The sequence below is a fragment of the Daktulosphaira vitifoliae genome, unplaced genomic scaffold, assembly GCF_025091365.1.
Source record: "Daktulosphaira vitifoliae isolate Bord-2020 unplaced genomic scaffold, ASM2509136v1 Scaffold_1, whole genome shotgun sequence".
Lineage (NCBI taxonomy): Eukaryota > Metazoa > Arthropoda > Insecta > Hemiptera > Phylloxeridae > Daktulosphaira > Daktulosphaira vitifoliae.
This window is the reverse complement of record NW_026099572.1, coordinates 10,330,920-10,353,175: the sequence shown is the minus strand read 5'-3', so window position 1 is coordinate 10,353,175 and position 22,256 is coordinate 10,330,920. Positions and strand designations below refer to the sequence as shown.

General features: G+C 26.4%; 1 protein-coding gene across 3 annotated transcripts in view; it reads left to right on the top strand.

Annotated features, from left to right (window-relative positions):
* LOC126896946 (neuroglobin-1-like) overlaps positions 1-22,256 on the top strand; it is a 72,938-nt gene that overhangs the window by 36,123 nt on the left and 14,559 nt on the right. The window lies entirely within an intron of this gene.

The window sequence follows — 22,256 nt, the reverse complement described above, 5'->3', positions numbered from 1 at the left end:
GTAGCATTATCAGCATACAGCAGTACCATAATATCATTATTTGTACGACCCTCATTGAAGATTATCTTATTCGTGTTCGAAATCTTGGCTTACACACACAACAATAGTTTTAACATCATAGCGCGCAAAGGTAGATCTATGTTTATATAGGCTTACTATTAAATTATAATTATCTGATACCATTAAAACTTTTAGAACACATTTTGTGTCAGCAAATCGTTTATGTATACCTATGTTTATTATTTGTATGAGCGATGTACCGTTAATACTAGTTTCACAAGTTTAACCGTCTTTTCATTTGTCTATAAATTGTAGTTTATTAATTTACCTAATACACAATCGTTTATAAAGCCATATTTACTTTATTAAATTAAACCGTGTAAATACACAACATTCAAGGGCTGTGTTATTAGGAAGATGGTTGGCAATGTATATTTTATATAGATTGAATACTAATGTTACTCAGATCTATACGTTTTATGTTAAAGTTGATTTTTAAAAATCAACTTAATTTTTTTTTTAATGTGCTATGTGTTAGTCTTTAGTCGAAATGTAGAGCACTTAGAGCAGTAGAATTAATTAGGAATTAAAATATTCAAGATCGATATTGCCTTGACATGGAAGTTTTGCAAAATAATATATGTATGAAATATAAAAAATATATACACTACAGAATGGCCGGTTTTTATAAATATTATTCAAAATAAATACAATACTAAAAAAAAAACTCTGTTTTTTTAGTGACATATATGTTTTGATTCGTCGGCTAATTATTACCTTTTATAATCATTTCTTAGAAGTTATAGAGGTGATAACTTAATTTTTTTAAATGGCAACGTCCAAATATATAATATAAAATGTAATACAAATATAGTTTATAAAATAGAGAAAATAACCTAATTAAAAAAATTTTCCGTACGATTACAACTTTTGGGCTAATATTTTGGAAGTTATTTTAAATTTTATATATAGGGGAGAAGAAATGTGGACAAAAATATCTAAATATGATAAAAATAGCAGACTCCTATAAATTATAAGGGATGATTCTAAAAAGTAATTAATTGCTGATAATTTAAAAAATATGTGTAATACTATAACATGTTAAAAATAAAAATCTATTTTTAAATGTAAATACTTGTTTTTATAAATTAGTAATTATGTCAAAAAAAGAGGTGATAGAATAAATCTAATTGCAGTTATTCAATCTAAATGAGATAAAAATTAAACTAATTTTTAATTTTTTTCCGTCTTAAGAAGAATTAAGAAAAAAAATGCAAAAAAACAATTCAACGGACGGCGAATTTTTACATCATAACCCGACGCATAAAACACTAAAGTGTGACCGACTCAAAAACCGTATATCATTTTTGTGTTAAAGATAAAAAGGATAATTTAAGCTAACTCGAAAATTCAAAGTCGTATCTTTTAACTTAGAAGTTGAAATATTCAAAATAAGTTAAAATTTATACTCAATTTAAGTTAGATTGATGTAACTTTTACAAAAATTGGTGGACTCATTACTATGATAAACCCTTGTAAGGTATTTTAATATAAAAATGTTATACAAATATAAAATCAAAAATATGAAATCGAGAATTTTAACACAAAAGTAGCATATTTTTGAATACGGTAGCCATTTTTACCATGNGAAAAAAAACAATTCAACGGACGGCGAATTTTTACATCATAACCCGACGCATAAAACACTAAAGTGTGACCGACTCAAAAACCGTATATCATTTTTGTGTTAAAGATAAAAAGGATAATTTAAGCTAACTCGAAAATTCAAAGTCGTATCTTTTAACTTAGAAGTTGAAATATTCAAGTATATTAAATAAGCTTTATTTTAAAATATATAAAAATGTAAGTATTTCCGGGACATTTTTAAAAAGTTGAAATAGTAAATTTTTTGTGGAAAAGTTGCCATTTTGAAACCCCTTACTCTGTGCAGGCAAATAGTCAGATTTAAAATATATATATACCAAATAATATGTAAATACCTAATTTATTTATTAAAAAAAAATTGTATTGAACCATACATTTTTGAAAAAGTTATGGCAGTTTTAAGTAAAAAAACTTGAAAAAAAAGTCGAAAATTACTGATTTTTAAAATTGTAATTTTTGGTGGGATCCCTTCATTTACATGGAACAAGGAAAATTTTTTCAATTTTTGAGGGTAATATCTTCGAATAGATATGTGATTTTTTAACATATTGCTCATCAAAATCGGTCTAGTGAGAGCTGAGCAAAAGTGGCGATAGACATAAAAAAAAACATCATAGTAAAATTAATATCTTCTCAGCTTCGCATCGAAGCTAAAATAAAAAATAACAATCTTTTATCGTGTACCCTAAAAAAAATAAGGATGAAGAATTAGGAACACCTTAATAAATAGGATTATTCACCAACACGTAATTTGATAAGTTTAAATATGGGCTATTTATAAATTCAACTTTTACAAATCAATTAGACATCAATTGTCGACTGCAGCGATTTGTAGTAAATAGCTGAAAATGTATTAAATAACTTCCATATTAATATATTATAAGGTTTCTAAAACTGTAGTAAGCAATTTTAAATTCTTAAGTAAAATAATAATTTCATATAAAAGGAAAAATACAGGGTAAGCAAGTTAACAATGATGGAAACAATAATATATAAAGAGAAACAAGAAATGTAATGGGGATTGACGTTTTTAACAAGGAACGTTTTGTTTGCAGTTAGAACGTTTTAGCGCTTGAAACTTTGTACTACGAACGGGATTAATTTTATATTATGTTACATTTTTGTTTTATATTTGATTTTGTGTTTCTTACATTGCATAAATAAATGATAACTGTTCGAAACCTGCACTTGGTATTAATACTTCATACCCACTGTGTTGTTAAAATTTTGCGTGTGGGCAGTTAGGGTCAAGGTTAGACTGCTACTCCTTTAGTCCGTCTTAACAATTAGTGTGCGTGCTGGCTAGTTTTTTAGCTTAACCGTCCTTTAGTGGTTATAGTAAAAAGAGAGTTGTGCTAGTGACTGACGAGGAGTCATCCTTTAGTCTGCTCTTTTTAGACTAATCCGTGCTGTCGGATCTAAAAACTACCCCTTTAGTGGTTCACCAAGTGAAGGGATTAGGGCTGACCAGAGTATCCAAAGGGAAGAGTCAAAACGACGAGCTTGACGTTTAAAGTGTTAATTTAATTTGTATATATATTTTTGTGTCTACGTCGTGGTATTACCGACGTACGACAGATGATATCATCGACATATGCAAAAAAACCAACTACTATTGAAAAATGTAGCTCTTCTAGTAGATCGAATTTATGAAGCTAGCAAATCAATAAAAATGGTGCTGAACTTACTCTATATGTATGATCAGTAAATCACATTTCAGAGGTCCGTCAGAATGATATTCTCGCCCTAGCAATTGCTGATAAGCATTATAAACAGGAAGCACCAAAATTTGACGTTACATCAATGACAGTAGTTAAAACAATCACCTGGTTTTTAAAAGGTATTTACGTAGAAAACAAATGACTTATTTTTGTAATTTTGAATAGATATCATTCAGCAATAATAAAGACACGATACATCAAAAACAATTCGTAACTTGAACACTTTACCGTGTAGTCTGTTAAGACATCGCATGATGTAGAATAAAATATCAAACCGATTAAGCGAAGTGCCTTATGTATCTGAATGATATTGATTCATGAATGAAGAACGGTAAGTTTAAAGTACTTAATGAGGACGACACGTTCTACATTTTACAATCATTAAAGTGCGCTATTGAACGCAAATTACAGAGTTCATGTATGATAGACAAATCAATAGTTTCTGAAATGTTGGCTTTGCCGAGGTATGAACTTGGATACGAAACGATATCACCTTTTCAACAAACACTGCCAAATCATTACCGAGTTGCTTTAAATATAAAACAATGTGGTGACGTTTTCCGCGGGTATGACAAGAGGATTTAAACTGATACGCATACAAAACTACCCAAGACAAGAAAAACACAATTTTTTCTGTGACGAAGTTTCGGGGACTTTGTACGGTTGACTTTTCAAATTTAGAGAAATGATAAATGTCATAATTCAAATCGTTTTAATTAGTGAACTATTGGGTACTCTAGAAGACGACGTAATGATATAAAAGAAAGATTTTAAATTGCTTGTTGTTAAAGTTTATTTGGAGTTACCGTCTAATCAAAATAAACACCCTTCCATGTTTTCTAGCAATTCATAGTGCTGATTAAAGAATTTTCATAATTCATTAAACGTCGGTATGATGACCGTCACGGTCAGTGTAGTGTGTCACACACTACACTCAAAAAGCTGGCATATAGTCGATTTTGTTCATATAAACTAAAATAAAATCCACGAAATTGGTAATGCTGAGTTCTTTTAGAGCCACTACATTTTCTTTAAGCAAAACTTCAAAATGCAGTTAATTGGCAAAGATTTTTGAAAGATTGGCTTAAACAAACAATTTTTATTAAAAGAATCTGTGGCTAAGAGTCTATGATTTTTTAACCAACTCGGTTAACATGATAGCTAATGTTGAACACGATAAACATGACGTTTAATGGTGAAACTGTTTATTGTCGCTTCAAATACAAACATTTATGTGAACTCGCGTTAAGGAGGTGTTGTCATTTTAAATCGGATAGATTGGTAGGTGGCAAGTAAATAGATGGCATCTCGATTAGCATATTTTAATTTCAGAGCGGTTAGTTATCGCTCTGCAATTGCACGAATGCTAACTATCTTTTTCTTTTTATCAATAATGAGCGAATCGATACCATGTTACTTATACAGACTATCAGTTTCAACGTCACATTCATAGAAATTTTAATAACTGCAACATAAATGTCTGTTACAGATTTCAACGCACGACTCTTACGCGAGCCAGTTGGTACATTGACTGCACGCCTGCCATATTTCTGTGACATTATCCTAATGGAATTATATAGCAAATTACCTCTCTCTCGACATTTTGTCTGATTAATATTCATAGTCAATTTATATTATAAAATTACACAAAATAGAATTTTGTGAGACAAAAAAACAGCGTTTCTCTTATCCTGGCCCATATAATTAAAAATTAATGTTACCAAGAATTAACTTTTTACTAATAATTTACACATTTCACAAAACTACTTGATCATTAGTCACAAGGATGACAATTGCAAAGCGCATGGCTAATTATCACTTCAAGATTCACTTAATTCATAAACTAAATCATTGTTCTTATATACATTTTTTTTACACGTGGTCTCTGAAAAAGTGTGATACCTAAAGAAAGAGATCCTGTCATCTTCTTTCCCCAACGATAGCCGAAATTAATTAAACAGTGAAATCAAATAACGAAAAAAGAATATTCGACACCTTAAATGTTTCTACAATCAAATATTTTATGATATAACTATGATTTAATAATTTGTTTAAATTTTAAGTCTGTACATTTCTATTAAGTTAAACGTATTTAAATGTTTGAATAATAGGAATATATAATAATGATCAGTTTTACGTTATTTTATTTCCCGAACTTAACATGCTACAGAGATTAACGGATATTATAGCCGGCTTGCACCAAATACTAGACACTGCTAATAAGAAAATCACAAAAAAAATCTTATTGGCACCCCAGGGATCGAACCTAGAACCCTTTACGCCAAATCATACGTTCTTTCCACTATGCCAGAACAACCCCTAAAAATGAAAGTATATAATTTCAAAATATTGGTATTATATATTTAAAAATACTATACTTAATTTTATTTTATTTTAAGATTTAAAAGCGTTTGAAAGAAGTCCTAACAAAAGGAAATTTATACAACTATCATTGCGTGTCCATTAGTAAATCATAATGAATTAAGCAAATTTNTTCCACTATGCCAGAACAACCCCTAAAAATGAAAGTATATAATTTCAAAATATTGGTATTATATATTTAAAAATACTATACTTTATTTTATTTTAAGATTTAAAAGCGTTTGAAAAAAGTCCTAACAAAAGGAAATTTATACAACTATCATTGCGTGTCCATTAGTAAATCATAATGAATTAAGCAAATTCAACAAAAGGCCAGCACAGTGAGGTCACGCCACAGTGGGGACGTGGCATAATTGTGTCAAGTATAATGATATCTGACAGTGATTAAAATTACTATCATAAAAAACGCTTCGATACAAATCTGTAGTTAGTGTTTAATTTAAAAAAAATTAATGGATTATTCCAAAAGCTACATGATCTCCTATTTCCTTATTTTTATCCTGATTACAAGTTTTATTATTTATAAGTTTAATATATAAATAAATATATAAAGGAATATGGTGTTATTTAATAGAAAGTATGTCGAATGAAATAGGTATATAAATATTATTTCTCATACAAAAATTGTATTGATCGATATATTTTTCAAAATGATATAGCATTTTAAAGTTAAAAATGTAAATTATAAAATCGAGAATTTTAACACAAAAGTAGCATACGGTAGCCATGAAGATAAAATAAAGTCCGAAATTTTTTTTTTTCATAATAATGTATGTTACATTAGCTTTAATTTATGGTATACATAAAAGTGTCAGTATTTCCGGAACACTTTATAAAGTTAAGTTAAAAATGTTAATTTGTTGTGAAAAAGTTGTCATTTTTAATCACCCCTGTGGGCAGGTAAAGGGTCAAATTTATAAAAAATATATATATCAAATAATAGTTAAAGACATTATGCCTCAACAAAAAAAAATTATATTGATTTGTTCATTTTTGAAAAAGTTATGGCAGTTTTAAGTAAAAAAAAATTGAAAAAATTGAAAAAATTAGCGATTTTTAAATTTGTAATTTTTTTGGAGGTTTCCACTATTTACGGGGAACTAGGGAAATTTTTTCAATTTTTGAGGGTAATGTCTTCGATTAGATACAATTTATGATCTTTTAACGTATCGTTGAGAAAAATCGGTCCAGTGAGACCTGAGAAAAAGTAGTAACAGACACACAAAAACAAAATATAAAATGAACACATCATAGTAAAATTAATACCTTCTGAGCTTCGCATCGAATCTAAAAAAATGTATGTACAAGAGAAAATTATATCTTTATTTGAATTTTTAAAAAATTATATAAATGTTTTTAATATAATTACCAAAAAAACGAAAATAGACTATGTTTTATAAGTACAGATGTCATATATGCAAAGTTATAAATAATTTCATTAAAAATTTAATATTTCTTATAAAAAAGTAGACGTAAACAGTATCGATAATAATAATTAAAAATACAAAATTTCAATACTACAAACACTATATAGAGTGAACGATTAAGAATAACACTGATTTTTTTGGAAACTATTAAATTTTTGCAAAGAAAAAAATCGTTTGATTAAAAAAACTCTACACTAATCAGTAGTTAAATAAACTTTTTTTCATTCCTTTAAGGTCAAAAAATCTAAAATCTAATTTTCCTTATTAAGAACCCCTATTATTAGTTCTATGATATAATGAAAAATAAATTTCATATAAACAAATTTTTCTTAACAAAATGAATCATTCTTCTGTTATTAATTATTAATATTTAACGATTATGGCCAATTTTCTATTGATAATTTGCTATTTTGCAAACAGTAGTCGTCATTTCTTCATGCTATCACATGAACTAATTTGTTTACAAGTTTTGTTGTCACATCGATAATTTGAAAAAAAAATTTTAACGGTTTATAATCCCATTAAAAGCTGTAGCGGTCTTGCCCAAAAGAAGAGGTTTCTTAACCATTGTACTCCGAGACGGGTGTTAGTCCGTCGCCGGTGAGAGGGATGGCGACTCCAATTACTGAACTGATGACTTGCTCGCCAAATGAAGCCGCCTGTGACCGAGTTTCGAACCCGAAGCAGTGCGCGTCAAGTATTGGCGCATTACCGATTAGGTTACACCGCCCCTCTTACATCGAATACAATGATAAAAATAAATACCGTTGATAATTTTTGGCCCATCGAAACAGATTATTGTTGCCTCTGATATTATGAAAACAAATTAATGATTTTTTTGATTCAAACAATATTTTTCTTTACAAAAATTGAAAATATTCAACAGTAACTGAGTAAATATGTATCTTATCCTTAATTAATCACCCTCTACATGATGAATCGGCAAAGATAAAAAATACTGTCACTAAATATGAATTTAGAGCTATTGAAGTCCTTACTCAAAAACGAAAAATTAAAGAACCTTTATTGTTAAGGTACTATTTTATTTGATGGGACGTTTTTACTTGTTAAACAATAATATAAATAAACAATTCTAAATAATTTATATAGAGTTGATAATAAATACATACTTTTTATTCATAAAATACATTTTTTTTTTATTAACACTAACATATTTTATATCATTAAAATGTTTAGATTAAATGGAAGAACAAGTCATTCTCATAATATTAAGTTTTTTCAAAGGAAATTTCTCCTTAAAATTATTTTGATTAAGTAATTTTTTTAATTTAAAACATTTTTATTTAATAAGCACATTTTATCCATAAAACAAAAGAAAAATTCTATTACTGCTTTTCTTTTCTTATTCTGAATTTATAATGACTAAAATAATATTCAACAATTTAACAATCCATCTAAAATGTATTACTTTAATCCATATCAGTTGTTTAAATAAAAACAGGATTCTCATAAATTATTTAACGACTATTAAACTAGCTCGTAAAATACTTAGTTAATAACAATGTCGGATATTAAGCCGCAAATATCTCGCAGAACTGCTCTTTTTAACTTAAAAATCAATAATGCAATTCATTAAGATATCATTGTCTCATCAAACAGCAGCTCTCTACCAAAATGATATAGAGCTTTAGATTTATAGCGACTAAAGAGTAACCGTTGTCTTAAATTTATTAAGTTCAGTTAGCCCGTTATCTGTAAACGCAATGAGTGTGTTGGGTTGCCAGCCTGAGAACCGTAAAATGAAAAAACCCATTATTGTGCTGAATACATAGAATAGGGCTTATAGATAATAGATTTATAGGATACGAATAATGAGCCGGAACAGTGTTCGTTCGCGTTAGAAGAACGTGTGTTTTTTTACTTCATAGACTTTTAGATTGATTTTTTAGGTCTTTTATTCTTTACTTTTTTTAGTTTCTCTTGGTTTTTTTATGGGTAACTGTCTTCTTTATTGATAGTTATTATTGTCTACGTTACTCCTCAGTGTAATGTAAAAACATGTCTACCTATTCCACGATAACGAACCTCAATATAAAATAAATATACTATGCAGAATGTATTTATCATCAAAGAGTACATTAAAATACAAACTATTTTTCACATTGTCGAATTGTTCCAAAGTCCGGCTCTTTTTTTTTTTAAAATAATACTAAATGTGATAATATTTGCATGACTTTAGATCTAAGTGTAACCTCTATAAGAATATATGATCATGCGTTGAATGTAATAAATAAAACATCAAACATGGTATAATACATGAATATACGTACATCTATGATATTGAAGCTTTAAATGTCAAGTAGTAATTTTTTAAGACTTTAAAAGTTAATATTTTATTTATATACCTTTTTAATTTTTTATTTTTGCATTTCTATGGCTTCTGAATATTTACTCATTTGTATGGCTTCATATTTTTATTTTTGCATTTCTATGGCTTCCGAATATTTACGCATTTATATGGTTTCATATTTTTATTTTTGCATTTCTGTGGCTTCTAAATATTTACGCATTTATATAGCTTCATGTTTTAATTTTTCAATATTGAATCAAAACATCTTTCTTTGTTTGCTCTTTATTATTTTTATTTTTCTTAAAATAATTTATGGCAGTAATAAGCAATTTTCAAAAAAAAAAACAGTTAAATTAAAAATTTTTAATTAAATTTTTACAAGTTAATATTATTAGATTAGTTTTAATTTGCCTACTTTGTCATTATACAATAATAAATAACAAAAAACCTTTGTACACTGTAATTCTAATTATTGTAAGAACATTTCCCATTCCGAATTATCAACAGTATAATTTGTATAAAACAAAATGAAACAGTTTGTTAAAATAACATACTATGTTGTACCATTTTACTCAAATGGAGGTTACGTTCTAAAAAATTGACGTAAAATCTAGATATTTCTACTATTGCTGAAAAAAACATAATAGTTCTCAATAATAACTTAAATACATTTTAAATATACCCAACCAGAAAATATACCCAAAATGAAAAGACATTTCTAATAAACTTTGGAAATATTTTTCAATCAGTATTCTTTTCAATAGAAAAGTGAGTCAAGTTGGCATCACTTGAATGAGAGTTTAGAGAGTGCCGTGAAAGCGGATACTCATCACGTGAAACCTCTTTATAAAAGTCGAGTGTTTTTTTCAAGTTTGGAATAAAAATCTAGTAAAACGGAATGAAATTTTGTTCAATAAATAGTAATATTTTATCAAACTTTTGAAAATTCAATACGCATCATTATTGAATATGTATTGTACAACGTGCATACAATGATGCATCATGTAGAGATACGTTTCCCAACTAAAACTTTTTCCAATGTAACTTATTGTTTAAAATAATATTCTAAGTTAATACCGTCACTGCGGTATGTTTTAAACTAAAATATTCTTTGTTTAATGTATTATCAACGATAACACATTCATTTTTAATGATGACTATAATCTATTTTTAAAAATACAATTATACTTTCTTCATACAACATATTTGTAAAAATAAATACTGGGTTCCTTACAGTACATAAATTTTCATTTAATTTAACTTTTAATGCAACTCGATAAAATCATAGCTACAGTTGGAAAGCCGAGGTATACACAGCAATCTAACAGGCAGTTATGTCTTACTTGCATACATAACATTCATGTCGTTTACATTGCTTTATATCTCTGAAGTAATGACGAATAATGTACTTATAAAGTTTTATACGGGCAGCTATAATATTATCCCAGCACATTTATATTCATGTAGTTTTTTCGTTGTAGTTTACTGTTAGGACCGAATCCACACAACTTACAAGGTGAACTTTGTTTCTTAAAAATTACACGATTTTTAGCTCATTTACTCGTCATTAAAAAAAAAAGATTCATTAAAATTATCATATCAGTTTACATGATTAAATTAAAAATAAAGTCATCAACACATTTCGACTGACATTAAAATCTAAGAATATTCTAAAAAATCACTTGTCGTTAAATTATTATGGACGTTATTAATATTGAAAACGTAAGCTCATTAATTCAAAAATTTAATTATAATGGAATTTTATTTAAACTTTTAATTGCTAAAACCTTACGAATTGTCAAAATAAAATCTTGCAATATTAATATTTAAAATAGATAGTCTTTTCATTTTCACATTTATTTTTAATGCAAATATATTCACAAATACATTAATCCATCGTTGAATAACTCGGTAAATTCTTATACAACCAAAACCTTGAAAATATATTGATGAATGTTTTAGTGACTTAACACAACAATTGTAATCGTAGTACTTCCAATTCTATATTACAAAATATGATATATTAAGAAAATTCACACATCGCGGAGGGTCATTGCCTGCCACTGTCTTCCTTCGAACGACCCACTCTAAATTGTTGAATATTAAAGTTATTACTTATACATAATCGAGTAGGTATGTCCTATTTTTGGATATTAACCATTTTCGTTTATATTTTAAACACGCGGCGTCGGGTTTTTATAGTCTTACATTACTTGTAAGTATTGTGTTTTTCCGTTATTGTAATAAAACAGAAGTACACGTTTGAAGCATTTATTGTGTGGAGCTCATCGTTACTTGGGAAAACATCGTGTTTAGAGTCAACCGTATAGAACATTATTTGCACACGTTGATCCATTTTGTTGTTAATATTTAGCGGATGATTTTTTAGTAGTTGTTTACAATAAAGATAGTAATTTTTTTGCGAAAAATTTAAAAATATGAAAAATCAGTATAGATTTCCAATGTCTAACCTATTCAATTGAAACGCGTCCCAACGTTCGATTACTACCGAGTTGGCGGAAATCTGATCACAACTCGATGTTGTTTTTGCAATGATCTTTATTGCTGGCCTCTTTGACCGCCTGAAAATATTTTTTTATAAATGAAAAGCCTTGAAATAGATATATTAAACACATATATCTGAGTATTTGAATCGTGTTTTCAACAGGACCGCTGATCACGTTCTGAGGAGCTTTCCATAAGATATATAAAAACACGTACGCGCACACAAAAAAATATTTAGCAAAGATTTCCGAACGAGTTGCATTGGCAATTAACAGGTAAATCCTCGACGTTCAATTTAAGTGTCCGCACACGTTAAATTCAGGAAATAATCGGACTAGTATTAATTTGATTTAGTAGAGCAATAAAAATAATCCTTCGCTGGGCTAAATGTTTTCGACCGCTTTTTTAATCAGGTTATTATTATTATTATTATTTTTACTTTTCGAAAAGTGTTATTTTATTTTGAAAAAAAGGTTTCTTTTAAATGAAAATGTTTAACTAAGTTCATAATATATATATATATATATATATATATATATATGAATATTCCGTGAATGTTTGATTTATGAAGTGCGAGTGCGTTGTGTATGAATATTCAAAACAAACCACTTTTTCGTATTTCAAATTATTTTTTTACCTTTTTTTTTTTTCTGAAGTCAACATGTATATTTTATTTTATTGTGCGGTGTATGACTTTTGTATGAAAATAATGTAATTACAAAAAAATAAATAAAACTGCGAGAGACTTGGATCACCAGTACGGAACGAAATGTCGCGTGCATAATGCCTAATGGAATTGGAAATGTAAAAATCTCATTGTTGACGTCAAGAGCACGAAAAGAGTGATTGATATATTACATTCAAGATTCTGTATTTAATCTTTCTAGCGGTTATTATAGAACAAGCATAAATTGTTAACTATTCATACATGAAGGTCTTACAAAATAACTGTTTTCGATTGTGATTATGTATAAACTATAATTCATAACTAAATAATATACCTGCATGGAAATGTCGTTGTGGTTATAATTAAATGTGGGCAAGTTTAGTTAAACAAGTTCAAACTTGTAACTTCACTGGCACGTGCTAAAACTGAGATTTTAAAGTCTATATTTATTTTATCGCACCAACTCTAAGTCGACTTATACAATTACGAATCGTTTAGATAATTTATAAAAAAAAAAAACGTTTATGTTTCACCATTTTAATTTATTATAATTAACAATAGTTAATACATCTATGAAATAATACATTTATATAACAAGCTTCTGTTTAATTGCTCATTGAAACGTATTTATATTCGCTGAGGTAAGTTTAACAAATATTAATTAAACATATCGATTGCACAATATACTTCAAAAATGTTTAGTATGCAAATTTAACCCAAAGAATACAAAGTATTTTTATAAACGTGACTTAGAGTTACATAAAATCTTACATAATGAAAAAAAAAATACCAGCCCATCAGAATATTTACAATCCACTTATTCTCATTTATAAGTAAACCAATTTTTTTCATAAAATACAGTTGAAACATGCCTTTTTTTTAACTTCGATGCAAACCAAGAAAGTTTTTTTTTTTTAAAGCCTACGTAAAAAGATTAAATTTTGGGAATAAATTTAATTAAAGTAAATGATGAAAAATAACCAGAAATTTAATGGGAAAAGGCGCAGGTGGACAAATAATTAGCCATTTTAATTTGTTAACATTTTTAAGGTTTTTCTGAATATTATTTTCAATAAGACTTATATAAGAGTATACAGTAAAAACTAAAGGTTTATTTTATTTATGTAATCAAGCCGAGATATTTAAAAATTTTCATAGAAAATAGTTATTCTTAAATAAATAGTATACATAAATATATATATATATCTAATATAAATATATACATATATTTTTTTACATGAAAACAATTATATGCAATTTAAAATTGATTCATGTATAGCGTTTATACTTGATTTCGGTCATGAACGTATTTCACAAAATTTCTATTTTTATTTATTTCTATTTAATTACAAAATTATTTGTAACAAGATCATAAATTAATTTTACATTGTTTTGTTTAATGTCCATATACAGAGTGTTCAGTAAGTAAGGAAACAGATCAATTGTTACAAACAATGAGAACAATAAAAACCCGTTTTCTTACTTACTGAACACTCTGTATATAACATAACGCCCCTATCTACCTTCTTGAATAGAAGGGGTAAATTTTCAATTTAGAAACCTTTGCGACCGTAAGCGCAACCACACACCAAAATTTCATAGATTTCACGTTAATGGTAAAAGAAAATACTAAAATTAAATGTATCAATAGAATGTAAATCTTATTCATAATATATATCTAATTGCAAAAGATAAAGATTTACCAAGTCAAAAGTATTGTAAATATTGTAGCAAGTTGAAGTAAGTAATCTATTTTTGGCTTTGTAAATCTTTATTTTTGACATTTAAATATACAAAAATGAAATATTCATTTTTATAAATAAATAAATTATCTTTTAGTTATACATTCTAGCAAAATACATAATATGGTGATCCGTTTATCATAACCACCTCAGTTACTTATAAAATAAAAATAATTTTATTATTTTTGGCTTTCTTTAGTTACAAATATTTTTCAATTTTATCATTTACACCTTAAATGGTACACCAGCTTTATTTGTTTAAATGCCAACACATATATTTAACTAGTTTATTTAATAGAAAATAATCTAATTAAAAATATAACTAGTGGATTATTAACATTTTTAAAGATGAGCAGGAAAATAATAACTGGCCAAGAAATATCTAATGACATGATAGTCATAATCACACTCAACCTCCAGTCAATATTAAAAAATAATAATAACTTCTGTAGTACTAATACAAAAATTGTAATCGATCAGTAATTTTTTAATTAGATCATCTTTTTATCAGAATGCCTAAAAGATTATTGTAAATATTCTCTCAATAAATACTTTCGAATAATAATATGTTAACTTATAGTTACATTTTAAGATGTTATACAACACTTTATTTTTATTAACACCCAATACCCCGTGACATAAAACATAATTTATTAGCTTTCTCTCTAAAAAAAAAAAAAAATGCTGGCCCGATATGTGAAATTAAAAGATGCAATTACATTTTAATCAAAATCTAACGTACGGACTTATTATAAATAAAACCTTTTTTTACTTTTCAATACTCATAAAGTTATGGTTTGCCAGCACGAATACGAAAAATGTTTTGTATAAGTTACAGCTGTGCACTTTTTTTTCACTAAACTTTTTCTCTCTAAAGTTTTTTTTTACTCAAATACATTTTATAAAGTGAGAGTATATATTTTAAGTTTTCTCAAAAAATTATTCAATACCAAAAATTTGACCACAAATATTGATAGTCTATCTGAAAAAATGTTAAAACTATTTTGTTCTTATCATTTTTTTTACCCAATCAACCGTTGTATTTTTAAAATTATTTAAATATTTGGATTTAAACTAAAAAAGAGATTCTAATTAAAAAAAAAACTTAAGTTTAGTATTTTTAACCCTGAAAGAATGAAAAAAAAAAAATGATTTAACTACACATTATTGTAGTTTTTTGAATCAAACTTTCTTTACGAAAATTTAAAATGTTCAATAGTTTCCATGAAAATATGTGTCTTATCCTTAATTGATCACACTCTACAAATTCATATTTGAGTGAATAAAATTAATAAGGTACTAATTATTTTATATATTAAATTATTGTTAGTCGTTTGAACCGAATTCAAAGATACTAAGTTGTTATTTATACGATAATTATGTTTGTAACTATCGTATAATACATAGACATAACACTCCAAAACATTGATGATCAAAAATAAAACTTTAAAAATCAAACCGTAAAACTTTCCAAATTTAGCAGATATTTTAAAAATTGCATTAAAAAATACAACGTATACATTTTTATCAAAACATTAATTTCATTCTTATTTTACTGGATAGAATTTCAACTTAAAATCGACTCTACAAAACTGACTCAATATATATTCTTGTGATTGATTTTATAATAAGCAAAATAATGATAGTCAAACTTTATCCCATGCAAATAAAAATATTCATAAAATGAATTAAGACTTCTGAATTTATTTAAAAGTACTTCCCATTAGATGATAAAATAACCAAATTGAATGTGAGACATTGTTTAATGTTACTTAACAGAATTGTTTTTGAAATTCAGTGAGAAACTTTATTAAAAATAAACAAGTTTACTTAAAATGAATTGTAGGGTGTGTAAAAAGAAACTCAAGTTTCTGTAGGTACGATACAAAAACACTATAATGTCGCATTTTTTTTTTTCGATGAATATAGATGAGACAAACACTTTTTTCGCTGTGGAGTGTCTGTTAAGTTACAACGACCTGGTTCAAGCTGTCAACTCGTGAGTAACCCACGTAAAAAAGTAACTCATTAGGGTGGTTTTTAAGAACAGAGTAGGTCTTTGTTGGATTTTATATGCTTTAACACGCAATCTACTAAATAATTAATAACAGGTGTTTCACCTCTTCATTTTTAGCTTCTAACATAGATGTCTAACCACCTCATTTAGCTATTGCTATAAACTAAAACGACTGTTTAATTACAATTGTTGCCATACTAGTCAAAACCGCTACTCTTAGATACTTTACTCCACAAAACTTCCATTATTGCACAACTCGGTTTCAGTATAATGTATTTTAAACGTCACTTTCAAAAGGTGATGGTTATGTTGGTTGTATACAACCATAATCATAGTTTTTACCACGCCTATTTTTTTTTTAAATAAATTTCTCAATTAGTATACGTTTAATGAATATACATACACATATATATATATACTTATATATAAAAACACTGTTAATCATGAGCTCTACCCGATGATTTATATACTTTTATGTTTATTGATCATCAAATACGTTTTAAAATTGACTAACATATAATAAGTTAGATAAGAGTTATTTTGCATATGTTATATTCTCAAGTTTAAAATAAATAGATGCCTACTTCAATAGTATTTTACTTTCTTAACATTAAAAAATAATGAAAAAATGGTGTTTGGCTTAAAAAAAAATATCAATTTTTTAAATTAATATGACTACCCTCGAGCTGGATTTAGATAAATAAAAATGTCCTTGATTATAAGTAGATGGATTATTTTTAATTTAAAATATTAATCAAATAAATACATAGTCAGGTCCAGGTACTAAAATGATTTCAAAGTAAAAAAATGTCGATATGCTCTGTTATAAAAATTATTTTTTATTTTATTTTATTGTTAATGGCTTTTTTTGAAGCATATTGAATATTAAAAGTTCACTGAAGGTTTTCAAAACTTTATTTATAATAAAGTCATATATTGTTCATTCGCTACAGTATTTTAAGTTAAATTTCAAAAAACTCATTTTCTTAATATTTCTGTAATAAGAAAATACATTACGTTGAGTTTTTAGGTACTATGACTTTTTGAAGAATGTTAAGAGTTTCAAACATTTATTTGCAATAATTCAAAGACAACAGTGAATTAAAGTTAAACAACATAAATATGTGTTCTCTACAAATACTTAACTCGCTTTTACAGGCAACACTATAGAACTAATCTTTTTATATAAGGCTTTTTTATTTAAATTTATTGTGTTTAAAATAAATAATTAATACAATATATTGAAACAAAAATATAAGATAAAAAAACACAGTGCGTGTTACGAGTACGCGAGGATGAAGTGAAAATTCTTTCAGAATACTAATAGAATATTAGGTTTATATTGGAATAAAATAAAGTAATACACTTAAAACTTTTTATTTTCAATTGAAATTAATTTTATTTATTATTATTATTATTAATTTTCTTATTATATTGCCACGAAAGATATAATGGGCTTATCATAACTGTTATAACTTATGTAAGTTTTTGATTGGACGTTATAAGGGTATCGGGTAAAAATTGCATCTATTGTAGTTCTTAAAAAATGTTTTATGCACAATCAAAATTATTTGAAATTAAATTATTTAACATATTTTAAATAAAATTACTTTAATTCTCGAAAATACAGTGCTAATTTATTACATAATATACATTTATTACTTTATTAACTATTATTATTTATTAATAAAAGTATATACAAAGTGATAGGTTAATCATAAACCACTTGATTAAATAAATACAATATTGGAAAAATGAAATTTGATTTTTTTTAATTACATATAATTCTTGATTTTTCAGCTAACAATTACTTTTTAGATCCATCCCTTATAATTTAAAGGAGTGTCAACTAAATTTTAACTTCGATGCGAAGCTGAGAAGGTATTAATTTTACCATGATGTGTTTATTTATTATTATTTTTTTTGTGTGTGTGTCTGTCACTACTTTTTCTCAGCTCTCACTGGACCGATTTTTCTCAACGATACGTCAAAAGATCACAAATCGTATCTAGTTGAAGACATTACCATCAAAAATAGAAAATTTTTCCTTCATTCCCGGTAAATAGTGAAAATCCCCCAAAAAATTACAATTTTTTAAATCGGTAAATTTCATCATTTTTTCATTTTTTTTTTTTCTAAAAATTGCCATAACTTTTTAAAAAATGAACAAATCAAAATAATTCTTTTTTAAATTAAAACCTTAGATATTTGCCTTTCATTTGATATAAATTTTTTGAAAATCTGACCCTTTACCTGTCCACAGGGTGAGTTTAAATCGCAACTTCTACACAAAAATTAAACTTTTTCAACTAAAGTTTTAAAAATGTTCCGGGAATACTACGAGCTTCAAACATATATTAGAATAAAGATAATTAAAAAAAAAAAAAAATGTTTGTCCCGACGACTTATCTTATGTGTAAAACTTACGATCTCAGATTTGATTAGTTAAAATTTTTCAACTCAATTTTTGACAATTTTCCGGTAATATTGACACTTTATTATTATTTAATCTTAAATTAAAGCTTATGTAATATATTAAACTATGAACAAAATTTCGAGATATAGTGAACATGGTTATCATATTCCAAAAATGCTATTTTTGTGTTAAACTTTTGGGTTTTGTATTTTAATTTATTTTAATGTAATGGTTTACATTGATTTTCATGAATATTATATAATACTAATTGACATAGAACATGAAGTTAAACTTATTTCAATTTTTTTTTCTTTTAAGCCGAAAAAATTAATTTTTATATTTGAATCGGCATAAATTGCCAATTTTATTAAAAAATGAGTGCGACGAACGTTTTTCGATTCAGTAAAAATCATTCCCATAGGCAATGATTTTTTTGCAATTTTTCCTTAATTATTTTTTTTTGAGTTAAATTTTGCTTTTGAAATTCCACAAATTTCTTAAAATTAAACGCTATCTACAGATTTGCATTGAAGCGTTTTTTATAATAGTGATTTTAATCACTGTCAGATATCATCTATACTAGTTCCAACTATGCCACACCTCACACTGTGCCACGGACACCACTGTGCTATCGTTTTTTATTATTTTTTTTTTTTGTGTCTTTCATTACTTTTTTTTTAATGTAACATACATATTTAACTAGCTTATAAAACAGAAAATAACCTAATTAAGAAAATTATTACAGAAATAATTAAAAATTTAAAGAAATGACTGGAAACGAGGAGTAGGTGCTGCTATTTTTATCACTAGTACTTTTCCCAACACACTCTTCGTCTCTCCTAAGTATAGAAATGAGAATAATACCCAATGCAATGGTCCAAAAATGTCGTTATTTTCTTAATTAGATAATATTTTATTTGATTTATACAAGTTACTATTCAAAAAAATAATGTTGATATCCCTAGCAACTATAAGGAATAATAGTAAAAAGTAATTTTAGCTAATAAATCAAGAATTATATGTAAAAGAAATCAATTTTCATTTTTCCAATATTGTATTTATTTTGCGAGTAATCGAGTGGTTTATGATAAACCGATCATTCTGTATAGTTACTATTTATTTTTATTTACATTAATATACATAATTAATTAAATTTATAGCTATTAAATTTATTTATATTATATATATATTTAGTTATTTATTTGTAAAAATAAATGAAAGGGATCGGCCTGGCCTGGTGGATAGGAACGTACGTTTCAGCGCACAAGGTACCGAATTCGATCCGCAGTTTGCCATTGCGAATTTTCTTGTGATCGTCTCATTGGTATCTTGTCTCTGGTGCAAGCCGGTCATAATATCCGTACCGTCCATCATTGGGCCTAGCCAAGAACCATTTTGAAATATAAGTTTGAATTTAAAATACAAAGTATTTGTATATATTATTATAAATTTCAAATGTAAACGTTTATTGAACACCACTCATGTTTATCAAATGTACACGTTTATTGAACTTTCACGTTCATCGAACAATACAATTTTGACCGTATACCTAATAAAACAATGGAATCCGTCTGTGTTAGCCAAACGTTACAGCCAAACGTCACGGTCGAATGTGACGGCCGACCGTGACACTCAAAAAATTTTTTTCGGACCTCCTGTAAAGAAGTTTTGCTTTAAAAAAAATTATTGTTTTAAAAAATCTAAGATATGTTATACAATTTTTTCAATATTTAGATTTCAATAAAACTACTTATTATTGATTTTAGATTTTGTGATTATCGGATAGTATTTTGTTTATTGCTACTCTATTACCAATTGTGACTTAGAAAATTTTATTGAAGTAAAATTGCTATAAAGTTTTTTTCCAAAAATTAAATTTGTTTTATATTTTTCGTACTTCATTTATATATTTCTAAATTAACATAGTAAAAGTTATTTTGTTTAAAAAAGTTTGATTTTGAATGTCCCATAAATTTAACTAGATAGTTTTTAAAGTTAATGAGTTGGTAATTTTTTTATTAGTCGTAATAAATATAAAACACACTATATAATTAATTCAATTGACAATTGAAATATATTAATATTATCAATAATGATTAACTATATAAAAATAATAATATGTATTATCAAGGGTAAAGTGTTTAAACTACCAAATTTTTGTCACTAAAAAGACCAAAAATAAAAAAAGTTTTAACCGCTTTTATGGCTTTTTAACAATAAAGTGGACCTATTTTTAGTTTATTGCCACCTATGTAAAGAATAATTCAACAGCCCTGAGTGTTATATAACTATGTTAGAAATACTTCAAAGTTGGTTGTAACCTCTCTACCTATAGGAAATAACTACAATTAAAACTAGTCTCATATTCTAGAAGAATTTTATTTTTAATCTATTTTCTTAATCGTTTAACAAATAATATCACGGCAGGTGTATAATTTGTTAACCCTGTTAAAATTATGAAAGTCTACAAGCTGATTTTACTTGGAAATCGTTTTTTCATTGAGTATTCTTACCTTTCGTACAATATTTCAGAAAATCAAAAATAGATATTAAAAAAATATTAATATTTTTTGGCTCAATTTATGGAATTGGTTAATTTTGGTTAAAATTTAACTATATTTAAGTAGAATTAATAAATATAAAAGATAAAGCTTTTGTATGAAAAAGTATCTGTTCTCTTCAATTAATAAATCTATGAAAGATTAGCTACACAAAAATGTATTTTATTATATATAGCTTTATTGTGTTTAGTTGTAAAATGTAGGTGTTATGATTAATTTTCGGCGATGTGTAAGTTGTTTTTTAATCAAAGCATCGTTAGTACTTCCTTGTTTGCGCGTGAAAACCCATCAGATACAGATAATTGATCATTCTATTATGACTCAACCTTTAATGTTAACGTTAGTTAAAAAATACCGAGGAAACCCCATTTTTATTTTTTTATTATATAAACTTTTTTTTAGATTTTTGTTAAACGTTGTCTATTTACAATTTAGACATAATCACATTACGAGTCTGAACAAGTCTTACAAAAAATATTTATTACCATAATATTATCGTGTGTAATATAACTTACTTAATACAATAAAAAAGGATTAAATTTTAAATTATTCATATAGATAACAATTTTAACAATTTAACATTGAGGATGAGATTTTAAACATTATTGAAGTTAATTGAATAACGAATAAATTTTAAATTTCAAAAGAAATCAAATTTATGAGTACTATTTTTATCATTAGAAATGTTATTTCAACAAGTTAATAACTGCTATTGAAAATAAATGAATATAAAAATAATTTTCGTGCTACCTGAAATTAGTAAGGAAATTTAATATAAACTTTAACAGTAGCACAGTGGGGTCGGGGTACAATTGGGACGTGGCATAGTTGAGACAAGTATA